The 25,995-nt window shown below is 38.3% G+C and overlaps 1 protein-coding gene across 2 annotated transcripts in view; it reads right to left on the reverse strand.

Moving 5' to 3' along the window:
• Window positions 1–25,995, reverse strand: part of XYLT1 (xylosyltransferase 1) — a 435,908-nt gene that overhangs the window by 328,136 nt on the left and 81,777 nt on the right. The gene's annotated exons all lie outside the window — the stretch shown is intronic.

Consider the following 25,995-nt stretch of genomic DNA (forward strand, 5'->3'; position numbering starts at 1 on the left):
GACACAAAAACCGAGGTCTAGGCTGTCTCTAAAGGTAACAGCACCAAGGTCCAAACTACAATAATCAGCACCTTTCTATTCTCTATGTGATCATTAAATGCTATCCATTTCCTAGACTATACAAAGCCCACTGGCTCAGATGATAAACAAGAAGAAATTGGAATAAAATTATCCCACCTGAACCTCTTGCCCTAAAAAACAAGGATTTACGCTACATAATTGTGGTTCAGTGACATTATTTTCCTAGCCCTGCTTCCATTGAACATAGGATAGGCCCAAAAGACAATTTGCAGCTGTTTGGTCCAAACCATCTTTTCAAGGATGCTTCACCTAGTTAAGGACAGATAGATAGATAGAGAGATAGATAGATACCTACTAAATTCCAAGATTCTAGAGGAAAGCATAACTTTTAGCTTTCAAATAAGTAATCTTTAGTTGTGAGTGATATACACATATATTTCATATGTATGTAAGTATTTATATGTACAAACATATATATTTTAATTGGGTGAGAGAGAGAGAAAGAAAGAGAAGGAATGGAAATAGAAAAGATGGAGGAATGGTGAATAGAGGAAGAAGACATTTATTAAGCACTTACCATGTGCCAGGCAATATACTAAGCACTGAAGATACAAATAAGTAAGACAACCCTTGCCCTCTAGAGGCCTACTTTCTAATTAAGGAAGACAACGCATAAAGGGGTGCTGGGAATTAGAGGAGACATATACTGTGTCATGGGAACAAGATGACAGCAAAGTGGTTATGAAGTCTGGTTTCTGAAAAAATAAGGCTGGGAGACCCTGAGGCAGAATTCTGGTGGAAAGGAGATGAGGATCATGGCTTAAAAACAGAAGACATAGTATGGAGATGATTCCAAAGTGACCCAGAGGTCTGAATCTTGGCAAGATGAAGCAAGAGCTCACCTATCAGAGCCAAGAGATTTTTATCTTCTTACTGCAAGGCATCTCTCTTCTGGGTTTATGTTGTTTTCCTTCAATAGAATGTAAGCTTCTTGAGGGCAGGTGCTTTTTCCTATTTATTTAACACAGTGCTTAGAATATAGTGGGCATGTAATAGATGCCTGTTGAAATGAGTTGAAGATAATGCCTCATTCATTCTTAATTTTCATTTTGCCCTAGACATCCTTAATAACTGAATGATCCTTGTGAGGAATCAGCTCCCCGTAGGCTGACTTCCTTGAGAAGCTACAGGTAAAGACTTTTTGACTGTGCTGATATAGTTTTAGTCTTCTTCCTAGATACAGTGCCAAGTGTCTTTTTTTTCCCATTCGGAAATCAGAACCCCTACCAGGCACTTGGTCAGGGGTCCAAAGCTCATTAAAGAGCTTCTGAAGAGCAGAGGACAAAATGATCTATTTAACTCGTTAATTAAATGGTCAGGAGAAAGATAATATCCTTGCAAGCAGTCACATCATTAGCACTTGGGATTAACTCTCCAACAAAATCTTTCCCTGCACAACCTCTGAAAGTAGAAAGTACACTAGTAAAAGCCTCAGCCTCCCTGGCCCAAGGTCTCACTGCAGGGTCTCACTTTCCACAACATCCTCCTTAATTAGAAAACCTGATGAAGTAGAACCAGGTCAATGATGCTGTCTATTTAATCCATCACGTCTGTCTAAATTAGAAGTCTTCGGTTTACAATACTGTAAATTCTTATCTGTCAGATTAGAAGCCCCAGAGACCAAATTTAGTACCCAGAGATGCTCTCATCAATTGCCAATCACTATTCACCAAATGCCAGCCTGAGTGCCAGGGACCATTAAGGAACAGTTAGGAACAAGGGTAGTCTTCTCTTAACCATCTCTCAGAATGACTCAGAATTGAAAAACAAAAAAGGGGAAACGGTGCTTCATACACACACACACACACACACACACACACACACGCATGGCAACAGCAGACAAATCTGGCTTATGTTCAAATGTTGGTCCCTATGACACAGAAAAATTCTTTTGGTTACACACAAGCTGGGGCCACAAATAGGATAATAGGATTAGGAGCTGAAGGACCCAAAAGGTCATTTAGTCCAAACCTATCATTTTATAGCTGAAGAAAATAAGGTGAAGTGATTTATTTAAGAAGATAGATGTGCTAATAATAATGACTGGAATTTATATTGAGCTTTTTGGTTTACAAAAGAAGTTGTACAAATTATATCATTTGATTCTCATGGCAGCCCAGTGAGGTAGGCAGTAGAGATAATATTAACCTGATTTTACTAATGAGGAAACCAAGGCACTGAAAAAATTAAACTACTTGCCCCAGGTCACAGTGTCAATACCAGAATTTGAATCCAAGTCTCAATAAGTCAACATTTTCTTGTTCTGTGGTTGTAGACACATTCCGGATGTGTTGTAGAGTAGTAAGAGATTATTGTTCTCTCCACAGTTGACCTGTCCAGACCTCAGTCTGTCTATGACTTGGATCTCAGCCCTCATGGCCAGACTGCTCAAACTTTGGCAAAACCTCAGGCCTACAAAATACAGTGGCTGCTCTTGCCCATTTCCATGGTTACCCGAACAACCACTGGCCAGTCTGCAGGGGCAAAAGGACAAGTTAAGCTACTGGAGTTGGTTTTTTTTTGGCCTTGCTTTCTCTTCCAATGGAAAATATAGCCCTAGAATGGACCAATGAAACTAAGAGCCAGAGGATTTCTATCAATGGAGAAAGTAACAAAGAATGATACAAGATCACAACATCAAAACAAAACAAAAAGAAACCCTTCCTCTTTGCTTCTTAAATGCCTAATTCTTGAAAAAGGAAGTGGCCCCAAGAAATAGTAAAGAGGGCGTACCATGGTTAAAAGCAAAGTATTGCCTAATGTACGAAGCAAGGAAGATTGTATAAAAAATAAAAAGAAAAATCAATACATACCTATTGAGTGTACTATGATAGGAGGACACAAAAAGTGTAAAGTACTTCTGTTTACACTTTAATTCCCAAAGCTAATTGTTCAAAATAGACAGCTATGCCTGGGAAGAGGTACTCGATAAATGAAAAATGATGATATTTCACAACCTTTGTTTTTACCGAGCAGGAGGGTAGGCTCATTAAATATTTGCATTCGATAACTCCTCATCAAGGCAATATACCTTATTTAAACCAATAAATGTGTTGTAGCTTTTCTATTTTTAATTAAGTTTTATCTTCCCACAATATATTAATCATAACAAATATATTTGTCTTCTTTTGCTGGAAAAATAACCATGACGTTGCATTTCCTCTTGGTATTAAGAAGCTACTTTAAGCAACAATTTTACTACAATTATGGTGAAATCTTCACTCAAACCTTCTCAATGGGGATTCTGTGTCAAATATATCAAACTACTTTTGTAATTTTGGGCAAACCGTTTCGTTTCTCTGAGGCTCAGTTTCCTCATTGGGAAAATAAGGTGATTAGACTTAAGATCCCTTACATGTCTGGATCCTATACAATAAGACATTAACATAAAAAGCCTTCCACAATCCTGAAACAACATGTTAAGAGATAGAAAGGACCTCAAAAAAATCATCTTGTTCACTGCCTTCACAGAGGAAATAAAGCCTGCATTTGGGGAAGTACTTCAACCAACGTAATGGAACAAGGAAATGGCAGAATTAGGACTTAGATCTCTTATTTCTAAATCATCTTAAACATATAGTTTTATACTTTTGTAGTTCTTGCCATACCAAACTGTTTCCCAAAGCCAAAAGGGATTCCTTCCTATCTGATAATAGATTACTATTATGTACTTATCATTCATAGTCTAATCAGTGTAATACTTATCCAGATAACATGTTTGTCTTACTTTGTCCTATGAAACTATGAGTTCCTTGGGGGTAGAAACTCTTGTCATTTTTTACCTTTGTATACCTTCTACAGTCTAACATCATTGCATATGCTTCATAGTTACTACATGCCACTGAATTCAATATGCTATTTTATTTTTCTAGAAAAAATAAGCTATCTGGCCCAAGAAAGTTTACTCTTCAAAGATTTTCCTAATTATTTCCCTGGGTAGTCTCTGTGTTGCTGTTGTTCAGTTGTTTTCCAGTCACATCTGATTCTTCCTGATTCCATCTGGGGTTTTCTTGGCAAAGGTGAAACATTTTGCCATTTCCTTCTCCAGTTTATTTGACAGATGATGAAACTGAGGCAAATAGGGTTAAGTGATTTACCCAACATCACATAGCTAGTAAGCAACTGAAGCCTGATTTGGCTCAGGTCTTCCTGACTCTAGATCTAGTGCTTTATCCCCTGTCCACCTCATATTTATAAGTTTTAAGAAAAGCAGTAAGGCATAATCAATAGTGTATTTCCTGTTACAGAGTCAGAAAGACATGGTCCAGTTCTCAATTCTGACTCCTACTTTTAGTACCTCAGATAACTACCTAAGACTAAGATGCAGAGTAATTGATGATCTTCATTGGAAGAGGGATTCCCTCCCCTCTTCCCCGACAAAAAAATATTCCTTACACTAAGGAAAATAATGACCTATACAAAAAAAGTCCAGTGTTTTAAGATAAAAGGACAGGGATCCAAAACTATTCTAGGAAGCAATTTGGAACTGTTATTTCTAAAAATGATGAAGGCTGATATTATGAGGAAAACTAATATTTTATTTGGACCCATTTTGATAGAATAAAATAGGACCACGCGCCTAGCTAAGATCTCCTCAAACTCCCTTGCCAGTCTATACCTTCCATCTCCTTTCGCTGCTTCGTAGGAAGAACGAGAGCCCAGGCTCCACCCCTAATTTTAAGTCATGCTCTACATTGGTTCCCCTTGTCATGTTCAAAACCAGAAACCCATTGGATCATGGAAAATGTAGTCTCAAAGTCCCCCACATGTCCCAGGAAGTTTGTCATATATCTACATATATTGAGGCTTAATACTTCTAAATAGAACCCCAGTAGTTCTAAATAATACAGAACTATGTCCCAAAAGTCACTAAATTATACAAATTCTTTTATTCTGAAATTATACCCTCAAATGATTAAAGACAGAGGAAATAATTCATGTACAAAATATTCAGAGAAGTACATTTTGTTCTAAAAAAATCTGGAATCAAAGTAGGTGCTCAAAAATTGGGAAATGACTGTGGTACATGAATGTAATATATTTTTTCCATGAAATGACAAAAGGTGTAGATTCAGAGAAACCACTGAAGTTTTGATTTAACTCATACAAAAGTACAGAACTAATGCAAAATCATGTGAACAAAACCAAAAGAACCATTTATAAGGTGATGGCAAAATGTAAAAAGAAAAGAACTTTGAGGAGTCCAATCAGGACTCCAGAAGACTGATGATGAAGCATGTTTCTCATCTTCTGGTCAACATATGATGGATTATAAGTTTAGAATGAGTTATACACATCCAAATATGACCATTAGAATACAAATGTATTTTGTCTGATTTGAATTGAGTTATAAGGAGGATTTATTTAGTAAAGAAGAGGAATGTGTCTAGGATAGAGAGAAGAGTGTTTCCAAAAAAGTGGGAGAAGAAAAAAAAAAAAGAATTAACAATGAGATACTTAAAAACTTAGAGGAGATCACAAAGGAGTTCAGAGAGGGGCACAGACAAGAAAAGCAACATTGACACTACCATGTTAAATATGCTATATTTAATGAATTAAATACAGATCATTTCTTGCCTCAGGGAAGGAAGGCATCCCAAAATATTCACCTTGTTTGGCTACAACTGCCATCCTAATTGGGGTCAGATTGGACTGGGGGGGGGGGGAGTATAAACCCCACAAAGGGCACAGAGAAGCAAACTCTTAAGTACATGAAAGGGATGATGCCAAGTAGGTTGGGTTCCTGAAAAATACTTTCCAAATAAAAAGTCAGAAAGACACAGGTTTGGTTTGCTATTCTGAATTCATTTCAAAATTTTCAGCTAAGTAGTGAAACCATACTCCAGTACTAAGCAAGAGAGCCTCAAAATAAAGAAAATCAGTAAAACCCAATGGTTTTGCTAAATGGTGAAAATACACAGAAGATATAGTAGATAACTAACACAAAAGAATAAGTCATAGAAATGTTATTTTAATTTTCTGCATTAAAACTTTAAATAAGAAAGCAGCAAGCTAAAACATTCATCACCTCATGAATCTTCAAATATTTTTATATAAAATTAATATTCATATAAATCAGTGATTCCCAAAGTGGGCGCCACCACCCCCTGGTGGGTGCTGCAGCAATTCAGGAAGTGGTGATGGCCACAGGTGCATTTATCTTTCCAATTAATTGCTATTAAAATTTTTTTTTAATTAAAATCCAGGGGGCTAAGTAATATTTTTTCTGGAAAGGAGGCGGTAGGCCAAAAAAGTTTGGGAACCACTGATATAAATAAATATTTTTATATAAAATAATGGATAAGAATAAGAGCTAGACCACCTATTTCATTGGTACAGATAACCCTGTGAGGAAACTCCCTCTATCAATTCAGGCTGGCACCTTCTTTATAACTTGGAGTTTTAGAGAGATGCCTAGAGACCTGAGAGATTAAATAATTTATTTAAGGAATCATGGTTAGAATAGGTCAGAGGCAAAACCTGAATCAACATCCCCCTGTCAGGCAACCCTCTCCCCTGCCAATAATACTCTACCATGTTGCTTCTTTTTTTCTAAAATACATAAAATTTTGCTTGTTTACTGAGGTTACCAAAGTTGGCAAAGACCATTATATCCCGTGAAAAGATTAAGAGCCTGAAAAGTTGAGCCACTTATACTCAAGATCACCCAACCAGACTGGATAACCAAATCATCTTTAAGTCTTACAAAATGCTTTAATCATATACACCCAAAGGATTATAAAACTTTGTATACCCTTTGGCCCAGCCAGACCAATACTAGTATCCCAAAGAGATTTTAAAAAACAAAAAATAATACAGAAAAAAGCTTATACGTATTGACAGCAGGTCTTCTTGTGGTGGCAAAGAATTGGAAACTGATGTCCATCATGAATTGGGGAACAGCTGAACAAAGCATGGTATATAATGGTGATGGGATACTGTTGTGCTATAAGAAACAATGAGCAGGATGCTCTCAGAAAAACCTGGACTTAGATGAATGTAAAGTGAAATGAGCAAAACTAGAGAATACTGTTCAGTAACAATAATAGTATATGACGATCAAGTGTCAGTGTCAGTGTCAGAGATTTTCAGTAATACAATGATCCAAGACCATTCTGAAGGACTTATAATAAAAAATGCTCTCCACCTCCAGAAGAAAAAAATGAGGTCTGAATGCAGATTGAAGCGTTCTTTTTTTTTTTTAAACTTTCTTTGGTTTTCTCATGGTTTTTTTGGGGGGGTGGGGGGTAGGAGGGGAGTGGCTGTGTTTTCTTTCACAACATGGCCAATCATGGCCAATATGGAAATATATTTTACATGACCGCACATGTATAACATTCCAAATTGTTTGTCTTCTCAAAGGTGGAGGAGAGGCACGAGGGAGAGAGAATTCTGAACTCAAAAATTTAAAAGATGAATGTTAAAAAATGTTTTTACATGTAATTGGAAAAATAAGATATTAATCCTGCCAACCTGTGAGTTAGGAAGTGAAGGTATTATTTAACCTATTTTCCGTATGTGGAAACTGAGGAGGATCGAATGAAATAATATTTATAAAGTGCTTAACACAATGCCTGACACACAGTAGATGCTATACAATAGTCACCCAACCACTAAATGACAGAGCTAAAATTCGAACTCTGGTCTCCTAACTCCAATTCTGCTACTCTTTTCATTTAGCTACACTATTTGGTTGTCCCTAGAAGCAACGCTTCATCCTCTAAAATTATTCTTCTTATTTATGTGGCCCAGATTCAGTGCCTTTACAGAGCTCAGAAGCCATAAACAATACATACCCCTGCCAAGAAGGAAATGAAAACTCAGTCTGCAGATTGCCTCTGGGAGAACCACCAACACACAAGATGAGCAAAAAGCATGACTCTCCACCTCTATTAGCTGAATTCTACTACAATGATGGGTGGTCGTGCCGAGTGCTGAACTTAAGAGAAGAAGGACTAAGGCCAAAATCATTGGCCACAACTTTGTCTACGGCCTCTCATCTAGAGATGTGAGTGGCCAACCAAGCCCCATCATTAGCTACTCAAAGGCCCAGCTTCATCTATCATTTTGGCACCCAAGTACTTGTCTGTGGTTGCCAAGATGGCAAGTGGCCCAGCCAGTCTCACAGACAGACTGGTGTCCACATTGCAGGCTACTGCCTGAGGTCCACAGACCATTTTCTGTTCCAAATCTACTGGGCCTAATAGATATCTGGTTCTGTTGAAGAAATATTTGGGGTCCAGGACCTCATGACTTAAATGGCAGCCATGCAAATCTTAGCATCATAGATTCTCAGAGAAAGAACCTAAGCGATCATCTCATTCCAGCTATGTCTAAAGAGAAACGTCCTCTATTAAATCCCTAATTATATGGTTTCCAACCTCACCTTGATGAGTTCCATTGATGAGATGCTCATTCCTTGCTGAGGAAATCATTGCATTTTTTTCTATAACTCTAATTAATGGATATTTTTCCTTACAAGAGAGCCCAAATCCCCTATCCCCTATCAAATGTCCTTACATCACTCCTCATTCTTCCCTTTGAAACCAAAAAGGGTAAAAGTTAAATTCTCCTTCCAAAAGATGGCCCTTCAAATAAATGAAATTATTTCTTCCCTAAGCCTTCTCTTTTATAGGCTAAACTTATTAATCCTTATGATCCAAAAGGCAGGTCCCTCCTGAGCAAATTGATTTTGCATCAGGAAAACTCATAAAATGCTGGGGTATATATATATATATATATATATGCCCACAACTGAAAATAGGTAAGAGAGGAAGCTGTGGTTCAGTGGTTATACCACTGGGCCTGGAGTCAGGAAGACCAGAGTTCAAATTGAGCCTCAGATACTTCCTATCTGTTTGACCTTGGACAAATCAATTAACTTCTGATTGCCTGACAAAAGAATCCACTGAAGAAGGAAATGGCAAACTACTACAGTGTCCTTGTCAAGAAACTCCCCCTAGAGGTTGGGGGGGTTGGGGGAGAGGGTTTTTTTTATTATTTTATAAAAAATTAAAAAATAAAAATATATAGGAAACTAAAAAAAAAGAAGAATATGATTAGGGTTTTGATATTAAAAGATCACTCTACTGCAAATCTGAATAACATGGAAATAGGTTTTGAACAATGATACATATATAATTCAGTGGAACTGCTTCTCAGCTTTGGGAGGGGGCAGGAAAGAGGGGGGATCATAAATAATGTAACAGGGAAAAATATTTTAAATTTTTAAAATGTAAAATAAAGTAAAAATAAAACAAATGAATGAATGAATGAATAAAAAAGAACCCCCCCCCCCCCAGACAGCTATGGTTCATGGGGTCTTGAACAGATGGATGCAACAATAAGAAAATTGGCAAAACAAAGCAGGATTCGGTGATACTTCTGGGTTTGAATCTACCAAACTGTTGAGTCAAGTCCTAGAGGACAGGGAAAGGGAATGATAATGTAGAAATCATTATTGCAAAGGAAGAGAAAAGTTGGTGAATTGTTATTCAATCATTTCAGTTCATGACCACAGATGGGATTTCCTTGGCAAAGATAAAACAGTGACTTGCCATTTCCTTCTGCAGCTCATTTTGCAGATTGAAAAAACTGGTATAAACAGTGTTAAGTGACTTGCCCAGAGTCACATAGCTAGTAAGTGTCTGAGGCCAGATTTGAATTCATGCAGATGAATTTTCCTAACTCCAGTCCAAACGCTGTATTCACTGTGCCACTGAGCTGCCCCAAAGGCAAAGAGAAATATCCAAGAAAAATGCCACTTATGCCCCCCCAAAATGTTAGAGGTTGGAGGAGAAGGAAACACCCTTACTAGTACTCAGCCTGGTCAAAAACATTCTGAAATAAGATATTGGGCAGTTAAGTGGCACAAAGGATGGAGCATCAGAACTGGAGTGAAGAAGGCTCATCTTTATGGGTTCAAAGGTAGCCTCAGACACTTACTAGCTATGTGACTCTGGGCAAGTCACTTAATCCTGTTTGCTTCAGTTTCCTCACCTGTAAAATGAGCTGGAGAAAGAAATGGCAAAATATTCCAGTATCTCTGCCAAGAAAACCCTAAATGGGGTCATGAAGAGTCAGATACAATTGAAAAATGATTCAACAACAAATATCATAGAAGAGAAAAGAAGAAATAAAATTTTGTCCCTTTCATCAACTCTCACTTCATCACTATCACCGAAGATCTATCATATTCTTTCCCATTAAATTATAGCATCTTCTTTCACTCAGCCTGTCATGCTAGCAGTTTTCTACAGCATGATTTTCTCTCTTCTTCCTAAAAAAAAAAAAAAGAAAGAAAGAATAGGAAAGAAAAGAAAAAAGAAAAGATTGGATCCCAAAAGTAGCAGGTAGGTGTTACAAAGACGCTCTGGCTGTTTTTGGAGACCTGAATTTTACATTCAATTTATGTTTATCAAGTCCCTACTATGGGCTCAAAAAACTCCTCCAACTGTATTTCTGGCACTGGATCAAGGGAGAGGGGCAGCAATGTAAGTGAGAAGAGAAGAAGGAATAGTTCAGAGAGAGGCTGAGAGAACAGGAAGGAGCTATTAGCACCAACTGCTTTCTTGCTTCCTGTCTGGGGCATCTACCATAGCTGCTAAGGAACAAGCTTGCTCTTTGCTCACGAGTCCTTCACATTCCCATCGTCCTGGCATCCAAGCTGGCCAGGTCTTCATCAATGTGCCCCACAGCTCTGAGTCCCGTGCTTATTCTGGACAAGGGAGCCTCCTTCCTGTCGAGACAGGAAGATGGAAATAAGAGTCCAGCCTGGGATAAGAGCATCCTGTAACTCACTCACAAAGCCACAGCTGGGGGGTGAGGGGGATAGAAGGGGGGAAGCAGAGAATGGGGGAGAGGAGAACATTTATTCTGTACAATAAGCTCCTTTGACGAATGAATAGCAGGTTTCTCCTAAACTCTACTTCAGCGGCTTTGTTTCTGAAACTAATAATTCTACATCCAGAAAGCCAAATTTACCAGACCTTGTGCCAAGGTCACGCAAGATCCTGAGAGCCCCTGGGAGGCTGAGAGTCACAATTCTCCATGAGACTAACACACTGTGGTTTGTGCTGCCAGGCTGGCATGAAGGATACAATGATACTCTTTTTAAACTTTTTTTTAAGCCTGTATGCCATATATTAGAATAAAAAAAAAAACAACCCACATGCTACAAGCCCAGAATATCAAGTTCTCAGATTTAATTTAAAAAAAAAAACCTATGAGAAGGATCTCTTTACAGTATTGAAAATTTTTCTCTCTTGGACTTCAATGAAGAACCCAGAGGGGACGAGAAAGGGCTGGAGCTTAGCATGTGAGAGTTTGAAGTCTCTTGCTAAACTTCTTGTTCAGTCATTTCAGTCATGTCCAACGCATCAGGACCCCATTTGGGGTTTTCTTGGCAAAGTTACTACAGTAGTTTGCCATTTCCTTCTGCAGATCATTTTACAGATGAAGACATTGAGGCACACAAGGTTAAATGATTTGCCCAAAGTGGTACAGTTATTAAGTGTCTGAGAGTGGATTTGAACTCAGACCTTCTTAACTACCAGAAAACACCTTCTAGTCAACATTATCTCTTGCCTCTGGTGTAATTATTCAAAGAAGAGTCTCTTAAATACCCAAAAGGGGAGGAAAAACAGGGTGGTTGTTTGGATTTCACATGCTAACTGTGTTTACATGTTAACAGCGTTTCTCTGGGACAATTATCTTATTACTAGTGCACTAAATCTTTTCAATCTTTTCAACACAGTTTACAGCTGCAGCTTTCAAAAATTAAGGCTAATTAAGACCCTGCTTTCATCAGGTAGGGTAAGCTCCTCACACATTTTTAATACAAGCAAAGTAATTTGATGTGTGTCTGTGGGATTCAGTGTCATAAGTTAAATAGAAAGATGACAACTCTGTCACTTAACAAGACTAAAATCACCCAATGGAGGAACAAAAGGCTTCATTAGATTGGCTTCCCTTAATGGGGGAGGTCCACACAGTCACCAAGTGAAGAAGGACACACCAGGTTGCCTACAAATTTAGAGCTACAGGCAGCTGGTGTAATTAATTCAGGGAAAAGAAGGCAGGTTGTTTTAGGTAATCCAGGTGAATTCTCTCTTCCTGACTTTATTTTGGCTATGCAGACCAGTGGCAAGAGAAGAGAAGAATGAATATATATATATAAAGGGCAGGAACATAAAGAAGTCAGCTCTAACTGGATTGTGAGAGCCAGTTGTTAAATCTTCAGTATGAACATTTACACCTCAGAAATAAGCAAGGGCTACAGGTCAGAGCTTGACTGATTGTTTTGTTGGTTATCTAGGCTTAGTGCTCATTTTTGTTGTTTCTATTGAGACATTTCAGTTGTACTCAACTCTTTGTGATCCCACTAGGGGTTTTCTTGGCAAAGATACTGGGATAGTTTGCCATTTCCTTCTCTAGCTCATTATATACATTAAGGAACTGAGACAAAGAGGGTTAAGTGACTTGTCCAGAGTCACATAGCTATTGAGTGCCTAGATTTGAACTCAAGTCTTCCTGACCCCAGGCTTAATGCTCTATTCATTCAATCTAGCTGCCATAAAAAAAAGCATATTTTGTGGATTAAAAGCCAGCCCTAGTGAATGCCTCAGACATTTCCAAGCTGTGTGACCCTAGGCAAGTCACTTAATCCCCAACTGCCTAGCCCTTACATTCTGCTTTGGAACCAATACACAGTAGTGTGTCTAAGAAGAAAGGTAAGGGTTGTCATTTTTAAAAGAATACTTTGTGGCCAATTTTCCCCCAGGAGAGATAGTTGCTAAGCACTTAGCCACACACCTCTATCTAAGGGCATCTGTTTTCCAACCCATTCTTGGCTGCATGGATACTGTGACGGTTTTACCACAAGGCTAGACCTCTTTTGAAGGCTGCAGATGCTCAGTCTTTGCAATATTACTATATCTGTTGGCATAATCCACAGCAGCTGAAGTCATATATCCTCCAATTATGCTTCCCGCTCTCTCGTTAGCTACCATACATCACTTGCATCTTGGATCATTCATTATTATTTTTTAAACCACAAGGAAGAATAGTGCTCCCTGAAGAGTAGTTGTGGAAGCCTAGATTTACAATTCAGCTTCTCAAATATTATGCTTTTCAGGAAAGCCCTGAGATTCTCAGGGAGCCAGTCTCCTGAGGCAGCTAGGTAGAGTATTCGACTTAGAGTCAAAAAACCAGAGTTCAAATCTTCCCTCAGAAACATACTAGTTTTGTAGCCCCAGAGCAGGTCACTTAACTTCTCTCAGACTCAGTTTCTCTATCTATAAAATGGACAATAATAGCACCTACCTTCCAGGTTGGTTGCCAGGAATAAATGAGATAATGTTTGTAAAGCACTTTGCAAATCTTAAAGTATTATGTAAACAGTAGCTTTTACTTCAGGAGTTCCAGATGTTATTTCCAGCGGTGAAGGTGATGGTAAGTCCTCCATAGGATGGGGGATATTCTAAAGTCCTAGAGATGGTGTTAATGTTTTAAGAGAGGACTGGATGATTATTTTTATTTAATCATAGCTTTTGATCAAGATGACTATTTGGCTGCCCGAAAAGAGCAAAAAAAAGTGTAAACAAAACCAGTGAGTGGTCCAGACTTGTCTCTAACCTATCTTTCATGGAAATTCTATCATATAATTCCAATTTCCAGTCTAGTGGCTGGACCTTGTTCACAAACTAAATAGTGATGATGATGAAGATAGATAAATTTATATAGCACTTTGAGGCTTGCCAAAATACTTTGTAAATCTCTCACTTCATCCTCATGATAACCCTGTGAGGTAGTTGCTATTATTACCTCCATTTCACATAAGTGGAAACTGAGAAGGAGGTTAAATGACTTGCCCCAGGTCACACAGCTAGTGAGCAGCGGAGGCAGAATTTGAATTCTGATTTCCTTGACTCTAGGTCCTATGTTTTGGTAGTTCCATTTCGTTGCCAAACCTCTCCATGCCTGGAACTCTATCCTTGGCATCTTGAAGTTCCCTTCAAGTCTCAGTTCAAGGGCCATCTCCATATTATTGCTCCTTGCCCCTCGAGGTATTTATGAGCAGATTCCACTGATTCTGCATTTACCTGTCTGTGTGCATGTTGTTTCTTCCCAGTAGAATGAGCACTTAAGGAGGTCTCAAAGCCCGACTTTTAGTTTTTCATATAAACCTGACTTCTAGCAGTGTCTACAACTTAGCATACAATGGATTTCCTTGGCAAACAGAACTTCCAGGTGAGTAAATTTCCTATACTAACACAGACTAGAAGTATATTCTTTGTAGCTTATCATCATATTGAGAAGAAGCCAGACAAGAAATAATATGCGATTCGCTTAGGGTCACGCAGATAGCACATATGAGTGTAGGGAAATTGAACTCAGGTTTTCCTCTTCTTCCAATTCCAACTCTCTGTCCAACACAAGCAGGACACTTCTCAGCACATGTAAGATGCACAAAAAATGCTTGCTGAATTCAGAGTCTCAAATTTCACTTAAATTTCAAGTTATGTGGTTAGATCTCTTCTACATGATCCCCAAAAGAAGGGTCTCTGAAAGTGTTAACTCAAGAGACCAAGTGCTAGACATTTTGGTTAAGAAACAAAACTGGTCTTGGGAGATGACAGCAAATTTTAAAATATATATATATTTGGGGGGGAGCTGGGTAGCTCAGTGGACTGAGAGCCAGGCCTAGAGATGGGAGGTCCTAGGTTCAAATCCGGCCTCAGACACTTCCCAGCTGTGTGACCCTGGACAAGTCACTTAACCCCCATTGCCTAGCCCTTACCACTCTTCTACCGTGGAGCCAATACATAGTATTGACTCCAAGATGGAAGGTAAGGGCTTTAATAAATAAATAAATGGGTGAATAGATGAATAAATAAATGAATAGATGAATAAATAAATGAAATGGCTGAGTGAATAAATAAATAAATAAATAAATAAATAGATAGATAAGTGAATGAATAAATGAATAAGTGAAATACACACACACACACACACACACACACACACACACACACACACACACACATATTTATTTGTTACTTTAAAATTCTCAGATATCTTACTCCCTTCCTGCCTTCTCCAAACTAGAAAAGGTCTCGTTTGACAAAAAAGTGTACATATACATAAAACCATGTCCAGAGGTTAGCTAAGTACTGCTCAGTGGATTGAAAGCCAGACCTGGTGACATGAGGTCCTGGGTTCAAATACGTCCTCAGACACTTCCTAGCTATGTGACCCTGGGCAAGTCACTTAACTGCCCCTAGCCCTTACCAGTTATCTGCCTTGGAATGTTTGTTTCTGAGACCTAAAGTAAGGGTGCTGGTTTTTTTTTTATTATGTCTTGCTGGCTTCTATGTATCAGTTCTTCCTCTGGAAGTGGACATACAGAAATCTTTCTTCAAACAATATTTCTATTGCTGTATGTAATGGTCAGTCCTACACTTTATGATAATTATTTTAGCAACTACGTAGCAGATATATCTGAAAAGAAATAGGCTGGTGGGGACTTAAGATGAGGCACTGAATCAGGGTGCTGGCTAGGTGAGTAGAAAGGGATGGACATGAGGTAGGACTGTGGAAGTAGAATCAGTCAGATTTGGCAACTAATTGCCAACTTCAGGCAGCATAAAAGAGAGGGAAGAGTCAAAGCTAACTCCAAGGTAGTGAACCCCTCTGAAGGTTTTCCTGGCATCTCCAGAAAGTGATTTCTCTGTCCTCGACTTTATCAGAGCATTGTGTCTAGCCTCCTTCTTGGCACTTATGATATTTAGCCTGGAAGCACAGTTATCTATCTGTGCACGCTTCTTATCCACCGCTGTTCAATTGTGAACGCTTAGGGAAAGTGACTTTGTCTTATTTCATCTTGCTATCTTCAACATCTGGCCTTGCCTTCCTTGCAGAGAACGCTTATTAAATGTCTACTGAGTTGATTCTTTTTTCTGTATTATGAACAAAAATAAATTGTAACCTATCTTAGCTCCACCATGATCATAAATTGCTCATTAATAAGGTACACATTTTACAAATTTTGATTATATCTACATAACCTAGACTGCTGGAGGCCGTCAAAGAATTAATTAATAATATTCATTCACTCCTTTAGCAGGCATTTACTACTACATGCTAAAAACCAAACTAGGAATCCAAAGGAAAAAAATAAAGGAATCCAATGAGAAGGTAACTCATAGGTATCCTGGATGGAGAGCTGGAGTTCACATTGCCTCAGATACATGCTATCTGTGTGTTTCTAGATGAGTTAATTTAACCCCTCTGCCTTGGTTTCCACATCTGTAAAATCAGAGGATTGGATTCTATGGTCTCTATTAAACAAAATAACCCATATGAGATTAGCATCAGGAATGCACCATAGCCTCAATTCCAAATCCTGTGTTAAGATGACGAGAGGAAATTAGACTTCAAGGACCCTGCTATTCTTCCTATCCAAGAAGTTGTACTTTTGAATAGCATTGCCCAAGTTATATTTGCACAGCTTTGCATAACTCAGGCTTAATACACCTTTGAAAACCAGTTCAGTGAACCAGTACTTTAAGGATTTTCAAAATGAGTTTCAAGTAATTTCTATTTCCCATTTTTAGGCATCATAACACAGCCCACACAATATAAGCCATAACATAGTGACTGCACGCACACACACGCAAAGCTTCACAAATTACTAAGTCCCCATTATTGCTGTAGACAGCGAAAAAACAAGAGTTGATACATGACCACACATTAAAGTCTCCACAAAAATATTTCTCAGACTTAAAAAAAAGGGGGGGTGGGGGAAGAGGGAGAATTGGCCTTTGTTTTAAAAAATGCCAATTTGGATGTAGATAGTGATGTTGCTTACGAAAATGCTAAATTCATCCGTACAGAGAAATAAACTGAAGGCTAAAATACCATTCGCACCCACAGACCAGAGAGATCAAATTGATTGTTTCAACAGCCACAGAGACACTGCTCAGCAATCAGGAAATCCATTGATTTTTTTTAAAAAATTCTTTTTTTTACAAGACAAATACTTTTGTCTTTGTGTTTAAAGAAAACATCTCAGCAATTCCTGAAGGGCTGAATATGATCTATGAGCCTTTGTTCTGAAGCTTCTGGCCAATAGTAAGCAGGATTTACTAATTTGGGGGAAATTAACAAAAGTAGTCCTCATAAATTACAAAATCTACACAACTCAGAGAAATCTTTACAGCACTGATTGTCACTACTAGAATTTAGGCTCACCACTAAGCTTTGCTCCAAAGCCTGCACTCGCAAGCCATCTAGGACTTGATCCCATCGAATAAACCATGACCCTCTCTGTCTGGACATTGCTGCCATCAGCACAAGCTGTTTGACACTAATTCCCCAAGACCCCAGTCACCACAATCCATCCCACCATTGTATAATATTGCTACAGAACATCCACTATTAGTCACACAGTCCAAATTGTTGAATCCCATCTATATCTTCCACAGTTGCATGGAGGGGGATTACTGAAGTGCCTGAATGGCTGCAGAAACAATGCTGTCCAGAAAGCAAGTCTAGCATAGGTCTCTCTCTCTCCTGTCTAAAAGCCTTGACTTGTCAGGAGGGAAGGCTGACTTCAATCCATCAGTCATAGCCTTCCCTAAAGGGTAACAACTAGAGGCAATCGAGTCATTCTTGCCCTCTAGGGAAGTTCAGCACCACTGCTGGGAAGTGATTCAAGGTAGCAACTGGTAAGAAAATGAGGCAAAGTTTGCCACCTGATAATTTAAAAAAAATTGTAAAGATTTAGAGAACTCAATCTAGCACATGCACACTGGAGACTGCTCCTTGCCTTCTCTTCTAGACCAAGTTCCATGAGGGCAGGGACAGTGTGTTAAACTTTTTTTTTCTGATCATGTAGATACCGATAATGATGTATTTTAAATGAATGAGCATTGTTATTTTGTGTATTATTTTTAACTGTGTATTATTTTTGTGTATTAAATTTCATTGTGTATTATTAATTATTAATATTGTATTATTCTGCTTCCTGTAATATGTTTTCCTTCAAATCTTCCTTTGAGATTCATTTTAGCCAGAATTCACCAGGATAAAAATTAGAGTAGGTACAGGGAGGCTGTAATTTATCCTGCAGTTCTCATCCTTTTCTAACAATAAGACTTGCCAACAGAATCACCAAAAGAGTCAAAGAATTCCCAGGAGAGATGTCAAAAGATGACCAGGCTCAAACTCCTAACTTTAAAGCAGATGAGTTATCATTATATACATTTTATAGATGGAGAAACTGAGATCCTAACAAATTAAGTGATTTATCCAAGGCTAGTCTACAGGGCCCAACATGCATAAGCAGCCTAAACCAATGTTTACCTGACCACTTCTAAGGAAATGCATCTTTACTTTCAAGGGCTTTTTGTAAAATTAATCATTTTCAATGCAAATAATTATTTCAACTATCCTGTAAATTTTTTTGTCTCAAGTTTGCTTTAAGTTGGATATACTATACATGGAAATCTGCTTTGAGCATTCCATCTGCCCCAGCAGGGCTTCATTCAGACAGACTTCTACCTTTAGTGAGGGTTCCTCATAGATTACTGTAGAAAATCTGCATTAAAAAAATCAATTGGACTTCTGGAGTGGGGCTCTGTGTTAATAATGGAGGTAATCCAGGCAAGTGATCGGGATTTTATTTTTACCCAGCTCTAATGAAACACCTCTTTAATATTTTTCAATCCTCCAAGCCCTGAATGGCCCCCAATTAATTTTCATTATGCTGCATGTAACTTTTGTGACTGCTATTATATTCACTTTGCAGATGAAAGAAATGAAAAGACCTCTGGATACTACAGACGAGGCTAGGATTACAACTCCAGCATCTTTCTGATTTTTCACTGAGCAGGTAGCCCAATGGGTCATGCCTCTGACTAAGAAGCCACCTCCCAAAATAAATCTTGTAAACCTTGCTCACTATAAAGACTACATATAGATGAAAACTCAGAAGAATCCTAGGCTTCTGGCAGCAGCTTCTGACATCCATCCTAAATGGCTGATTTCAAAATGTAATCTGCAAAATCCTAAAGGCAAATTTAGATTTAAACATTTTTTAAAGGATGAACAATGGGGGGAAAATCAGTGCATTTCACTGATGAACTGTCAAAGTGCAGAACTACCTCAAAGTCCCCAGAGGAGATTGTTACCGTATATGAAAATTAGAGCTTGTCCTCGGGAACACATGGAAGAAAAAATAAACAGAGGGCAAGGGAGCAGCCAAAGATGATACAGAATGCAGCCACAACAAGTCTGGGTGACGAATTACAGACCGCTGGGAGGCTAAAAAGAACAACAGCTGGCAGAGGTCACAAACCAAGAGCTGGCTCTGTTGGCATGAGTGCCTAGGCATTTGCTGTATTCTGAATGTTTCACTAGCTGGGGTATAATGTTGTTTGTAAGGAGCAGAAATGGATGCCATCTACAAATGGAAAGGTTGGACGAAGCCATCTCTAACCCTTCCAGCTCTAATATTTGATGAGTCTGTGACCTCCCAGTCCAAGCAGAAGACAAAGACAGAGGCCATCAGGGCTTCCATTCCCTGGCAACCATATAAAAATTAGTGATATGAGATAGCGTGGTTTAGTGTTAGGGTGGAATAGCAGAGAACTTGGAATCAGGACCTGAGTTCCAATCCCAAATCAAACATTTTTTACTTGTGTCACCTTGGACAAGTCATTTGACTTCTATGCCTCAGTTTGCTCACCAAAAGAATGAAGGGGTTAGAACACAAGACCTCTAAAATCCCTTCTAGTTTTAGGTTTATAATCTTACAAACTCTTAGCACCAGTCTACAGGAAAGGAAAGTTTATATAATGTTAACCATTTCCTTCTCTCTGTCAGTTCACAGGCACTTTTCCTGTCTAAATTGGCCTTAACTATCTACTACATTCAGCTAACTAACTAACTACACCCAGTCACCATGCTTGTCAGGACAAGAATTTCAGTGTCAATGAAGGTTTTTCTATTTGTTTATTTTTTATAGCACATAAGGGATACAGGTTCCAACTTTAGCATTTCTATCTAGTCACTAGGGAAGTCTGAGAGCTGGCTTATTGGGGAACAAGAGTACTCTGTGGTCTCTTACTAAACAGCAAAAGCAGTAGTTTGGTCCATGCCTCTGGACCTAGTGTATAGACCTAGCATAAGGAAAGAATGATAAACTGGGGGGGGGGGGGAAAGAAACTGAAAAAAAGGATAAAATGGGATAAAAAGAAAGCCCTGAACTGAGAGTCCAAAGGCCTGAGTTTGATCCTAGCTCTGACCCTTCTAATTCTGTGATTGTGAGGGAATCACTTAACCTTTTAAGCCTTGGTGTTCTCATTGGAAAAATGGGAGTGAAAACAATTGTACTAACCACCCAAAGAGTTATATGAGGAATTTACTTTCTAAAGCCTTAGAGAGATATGAGTTCTTGTCTCCATGCTTGGAAGAAATGATCTTGCCAGCCAGGGCAATGACTTATAAGCAAAAATATTTTTAATAGGTCTTGACCAATGATACACGTAAAATCCAGTTGAATTGCTTGTTGGCTACAGGAAGGGGGAGGGAGGAGAGGAGGGAAAGAACATGAATCATGTAACCATGGAAAAATATCCTAAATTGATTAAATTAATTAATTAAAAATATTCTTTAATAAACTCAGCCTGACTGCCTCAAAAGCTACTCTTCCATTAAGGTAACCCAAGAACATGGAAGAAGATGGTACTAGATGGTACCTGGGTCTACCTGTTTCCATGAACAAAGATCCAGCCACCTTCCTATTTTTGTCTAAAAAGATCTTATCAATAGTAGTAAGAAAGGAAGGGAAGGGAATGAGCATTTATTTACTGAGCACTTCTATGTGTGATATTATCTCATTCAATCCTTGAATCATCCCTAAGAGGTAGGATCTATTATTATCTCCATTTTACAGCTGAAAAACTGGGAAAGATAGCAGTTAAGTTAATTGGCCAGGACAACACTGCTAATTTGTGACTGAAGCTGGATTTGAATTTGGGTCCTCCTGACTCCAAGTTCTATGCACTGCACCACCTACCTACCTATGAAATCAATCAGATAGTTGGTATCAACATAGGGAAGACTAACAAATATTTTATGGGACCTCTCAGAATGAAATATGGAATATAATAACAGACTAAGCACTTACCACTTGTTTACTAGGATTATTAGAGGTCAAGTGGGAAAGGATTTGAACATCAGTGAAAGAATTATTTAGTTAAATGTTGGAGCTTTTAAAGAACAAAATTAAGAACTAAAGAATTTCAAGGACTTAATCCAACTTGATTTTTGTTACTGCTATTCAGTCATGAGTTACTCTTCATGACTCTATGGTCCACAGATATCCATGGGATTTTCTCGGCAAGGATACTGGAGTGGTTTGCCATTTCCTTTTCTGGTGGATTCAGTGGATTCTTTTGTCAGACATATAGACGTAAAATGACTTGCCCAAGATCATACAACTAAGAAGTGACTAAGGCTGGATTTGAGCTCAGCACTCTATCTACTGCACCATCTACTTGTCTATAAGATGAATCAGACAATTGGTATCTATAAGAGAATTAATATTTTGTGGCAGCTCTGAGAATGAAAGTATAGAATACAATAGAGGGTAAATCAGCCATCATTTTTACTATGATCATTGAAGGTAAAATGGGAAATGATTAGGACATCAATGAATAATTATTTAGTTAAATGTTGTGGTCTTTAATAAAATAAAATTAGGAAATGAGGGATTTCAAGGACTTGCTTAGACTCGGTTCTATAGACTCGCCTTAAAGTCATTAAACATCCTCATTCTGCCAAAGAGAGGTGGCCTACATATACCCTTCTAGGATTGGAGTCCTGGAATTAAAATTTCATGTTATAAATAATAAAGCCTAGACTATAAGCTCCATCAGAGAAGGAAAAATACTTTATTCTTCTTTCTGTTCCTGACAGCATAGGAGAGACTCGATAAATGTTAATTGAATTAATGAACATCAAAAAGGATGCCTCACTCAAAATTCTTGGGGTGATCTTAAAACTACGTGCCAAAGTCAAGGGAAAATGTTTTCCTTTGCTTCCCACTTGGCTTCATGTAGTCAATTTGGAACATTTCCACTATTAGATCTTTGAAGCAAGAGCAGTAAATTAATAGGATCATAGATTAAACACTGGAAGGATTCTTAGAGATGGTCTAGTCCAATCCCCCCCCCGCCCCATTTAACTGATGAGAAAATAACCACAGAGAGCTCAAGAGAACTGGACTAAAGTCCCAAAGTTAACAACAATAAAAATAAGAAAAATAATGAACCAGCAATGATATAACTCTTTAAGGTTTGCAAAGTACTTTAAAAATATTACCTCGCTTTATACTCACAATAACCTTGGGAGGTTATGGTAGCTGTAAAAGCAGAAAAGGCAACTAAGAATGAGACAATAAAATGACTTGCATGGGATCACATAGCTAAGCCATGTTTGAGGCTGAATTTGAACCCAGGTCTTCCTGACTCCAGGTCCAGTGCTCTCTCCACTGTGCTACGTATCTGCCAAAGGCAGGATTTAAAGCTAGGTCCTCTCAGCCCAAATCCAGAGATCATTCATTGCAATATTGCAATAGACATGGTAGAAGTTTGGCCTCAAATATACCATTGTACTCTTTTGAAGTATTAATCACTTATTTATTATTCTGTAGATTATTAATCCTGCAAAACATTTTAAATGCATTGACTCGTTTAATCCTTACAACTCTGTGAAGCAGGTGTTTTTAGGATACCCATTTTACAGATGAAGAAACAAACTGAAGAGTGAAGTGACCTGCTGAGGGTCACATGGATGAGGTGGAATACGTAATATAGACTCAGCTCTTTTTGACTCCAAAGTCCCTCATTTAGAAAACCAAAGGCTGAGCTTCAAGAGATAAATGGCTTTGAATATGGTACATGCAGTTCTGAGAAAAGATATGTTTCATATCCATCTTACAGCCTTTGACACTGCCTCAATGTAAAGAATGGCTAAATTATTCAGTTTATTAATAATAAACTAGCCGTCTCTTTGATGCCTCTCATAAGCAATGGCTAAAAAGAAATCAATCCGAACTTGACAGTGAGTGTCAAGAGCTGCTATCATTTTGCAAGCATTAGCTCTGTGAAGAAATAATGATTTAGGGTTAATGTAAAGTCTGCTCAGGTGTAGAAATTGAAGAAAGGCCTAAGGCCTGCCAAGAGTTTGATCTTTAGGTTTCCCAAATGCATCTGTTAACTGAGCCATAAAGGAAATTACTTACCAGATACAACAGAAAAAAATTTAAAAAAAATTAAAAAGCTGCATATTATATAGTCTGGGAGAAATATGGCTAAAAAGCAGTTCTTATGAAGAACTAAGCTATGCATTTGAACATATGTGACCTGATCACACAAATTGTGAAATAAGGAAGCCTGAATCCGAACAATGACGGAAGGGTGAGTCGCATTCCCAAAGTCTTTCTTTCAATAAGTAGCTTCCCTTCTCAATGCACTGGAAAACTTATTTACAGATCACTAAAAACTTTGCAGACACAAAGGATAAGCATGGAGACAGATTTCAACCTAAAATTCCTACAAAAGCAATTGGGAATGAAGATATACCATCTCTTCAGTGAAAATGAAACTAGGGGGCAGCGAGGTGGCTCAGTGGATTGAGAGCCAAGCCTAGACACAAGACAAAATGAAAATAAATCAGCACAGAGGTATGTAGGTGAATCAGTGAATTGATAGCCAGGTGTAGAGATGGGAGATTCTGGGTTCAAATGTGGCCTCAGACACTTACTAGCTGTGTGACCCTGGGCAAGTCACTTAACCCCCATTGCCTAGCCTTTACCATTCTTCTGTCTTGGAACCAATACACAGTATTAATTCTACGATGGACGATAAGGGTTTAGAAGAAGAAGATAAGAAAATGCAACTAAACAGGATTCAGTTTACAAGTCTCATTTGTACACAATTTATCTGATCATGGTTAAGTCTCACAACATAAATTCTGATACCTTTATCAAATGAAGCTAATTGCAGGCAGCAAGATGACCCAGTGTATAGAATAAGCCAAGTATGCTGTCACTCTTTTTTTTAAAGACTCTTCTTCTTGAGTTCAAATCTAGAGTCAGACATTTACTAACTGTGCAACCCTAGGCAAATCACTTAACCCTATTTGCCTCAGTGTCCTCAGGTAGAAACAATGAGCTGGAGAAGGAAATGGCGCGCCACTCCAACATCTTTGCCAAAAAAACCCAAATGAGGTCATGAAGAATCAGACATAACTGAAAATGATTAAACAACAAATAGTAGCTCTCTCACACAGTTATTGTGTGGAGCTGGTGAGATAAGATACGAAAGCTCTTTATGTACATTAAGACATTATAGAAATATCATTTGTTATTATTAATATTTATTTTTTTTTGCCATCCAATTTCCCAAAAAATGATACACCTTTCTAAGTCGTTTCAGATCCCCGAGCCAATTTAAGAGTCAAAACTGAATGAAGAGCAAGTTGTTAACTTGAGTCTGTTTCCTCCTTTGTAAATGTGAGGATTAAACTAGACTATCTCTTTAAATCTCTTCTATTTTTTCCATTCTAAATTCTCAACATACTAATCTGGAGTTCCACAGAGTAAAAGCCCTAATTCAGAGCCTCTTCCCTCTCAAACTGGCATTCTTTTTTATAATGTAACCTTAATGAACTTCAACCAATCCTCCTTCTTCTGTTCAGAACCCCTGCTCCCCCAAAATACGTAGTATTGATTCCTAGTAGGAGCACGAGAGGCTTGAGGGATGTGAGAAGGATGGGGGGAGCATGCTCTTTTTTCATCTCTGTTACTGACTTTACTGAGTAACCTGATAGACTCTTGATGCCTCATTTTCAACACTTGAAAAATAGGGATATCATCTACCCCCTACCTCCCGCAGCAGGGATGGTTTGGTGATTAATTAGATAACATCTGTGAAGTACTCAGAGCATTCTAAAGAAGGGCACCTTGGGAAAGATGACAATGAAAACACAAAGGATAGTACTACTACTATTATTATGGTTCCTAGTAACTCTCCTTTCAAGTCAATCTTCAGCCAAGAAAATAATTAAATTGGTTTCTATTGTTCTAGCCAGGCTGAGATACTCCCAAAATATCTAGTGAATTCACACTTCTCACCCTTTGCCCATTAATTCTCTTTGACCAAAATGCCCTGATTGCTACATTTCCTCACCTATCAAATCCTGCTTATCCGGGAAGATGCTGAGGAAATCTTACCTGTGCAGTGAAGCCTTTCTTGATCACCTTGGCTTTGTCAGGCAATAAACATTTATTTAGCACTTACTACTGTGTCAAGTTTCAATCGTGTCCAATTTTTTTTAAACATTTACCTTTCATCTTAAAGTCAATGCTGTGCATTGGTTCCAAGGCAGAAGAGTGTTAAGAGCTAGACAATAGAGGTCAAGTGACTTCCCCAGGGTCACAAAACTAAAAAGCGTCTGAATTCAAATCTGAACCCAGGACCTCCCATCTCTGGGCTTGGCTCTCAATACACTAGTTAGTTACCTAGCTGTTTCCCATGTCCAATTCTTCATGACACCATTTGGGGTTTTCTTGGCAGAGATACTGAAGTGGTTTGTCATTTCCCTCTCCAGCTCTTTTTACACATGAGGAAACTGAGGCCAACAAGGTTAACATAACAGCAAGCATAACAACACTGTAAAGTTAGAGAAAGGTAAAAGGCAGTCCCTGCTCTCAAGTGGCTCATAATCTAATGGGAGCAGCAACAAGCAGGTAACTATAAAGTTTAGCTTTTTTTCTCTTCTTATCCCTGCAACTCATTTATGATTTACATACTTCCTTATAAAGTTGTTGTTTTTTTGTTTTTA

Source organism: Gracilinanus agilis, chromosome 1, assembly GCF_016433145.1.
Source record: "Gracilinanus agilis isolate LMUSP501 chromosome 1, AgileGrace, whole genome shotgun sequence".
In the NCBI taxonomy this organism is placed as follows: Eukaryota; Metazoa; Chordata; class Mammalia; order Didelphimorphia; family Didelphidae; genus Gracilinanus; species Gracilinanus agilis.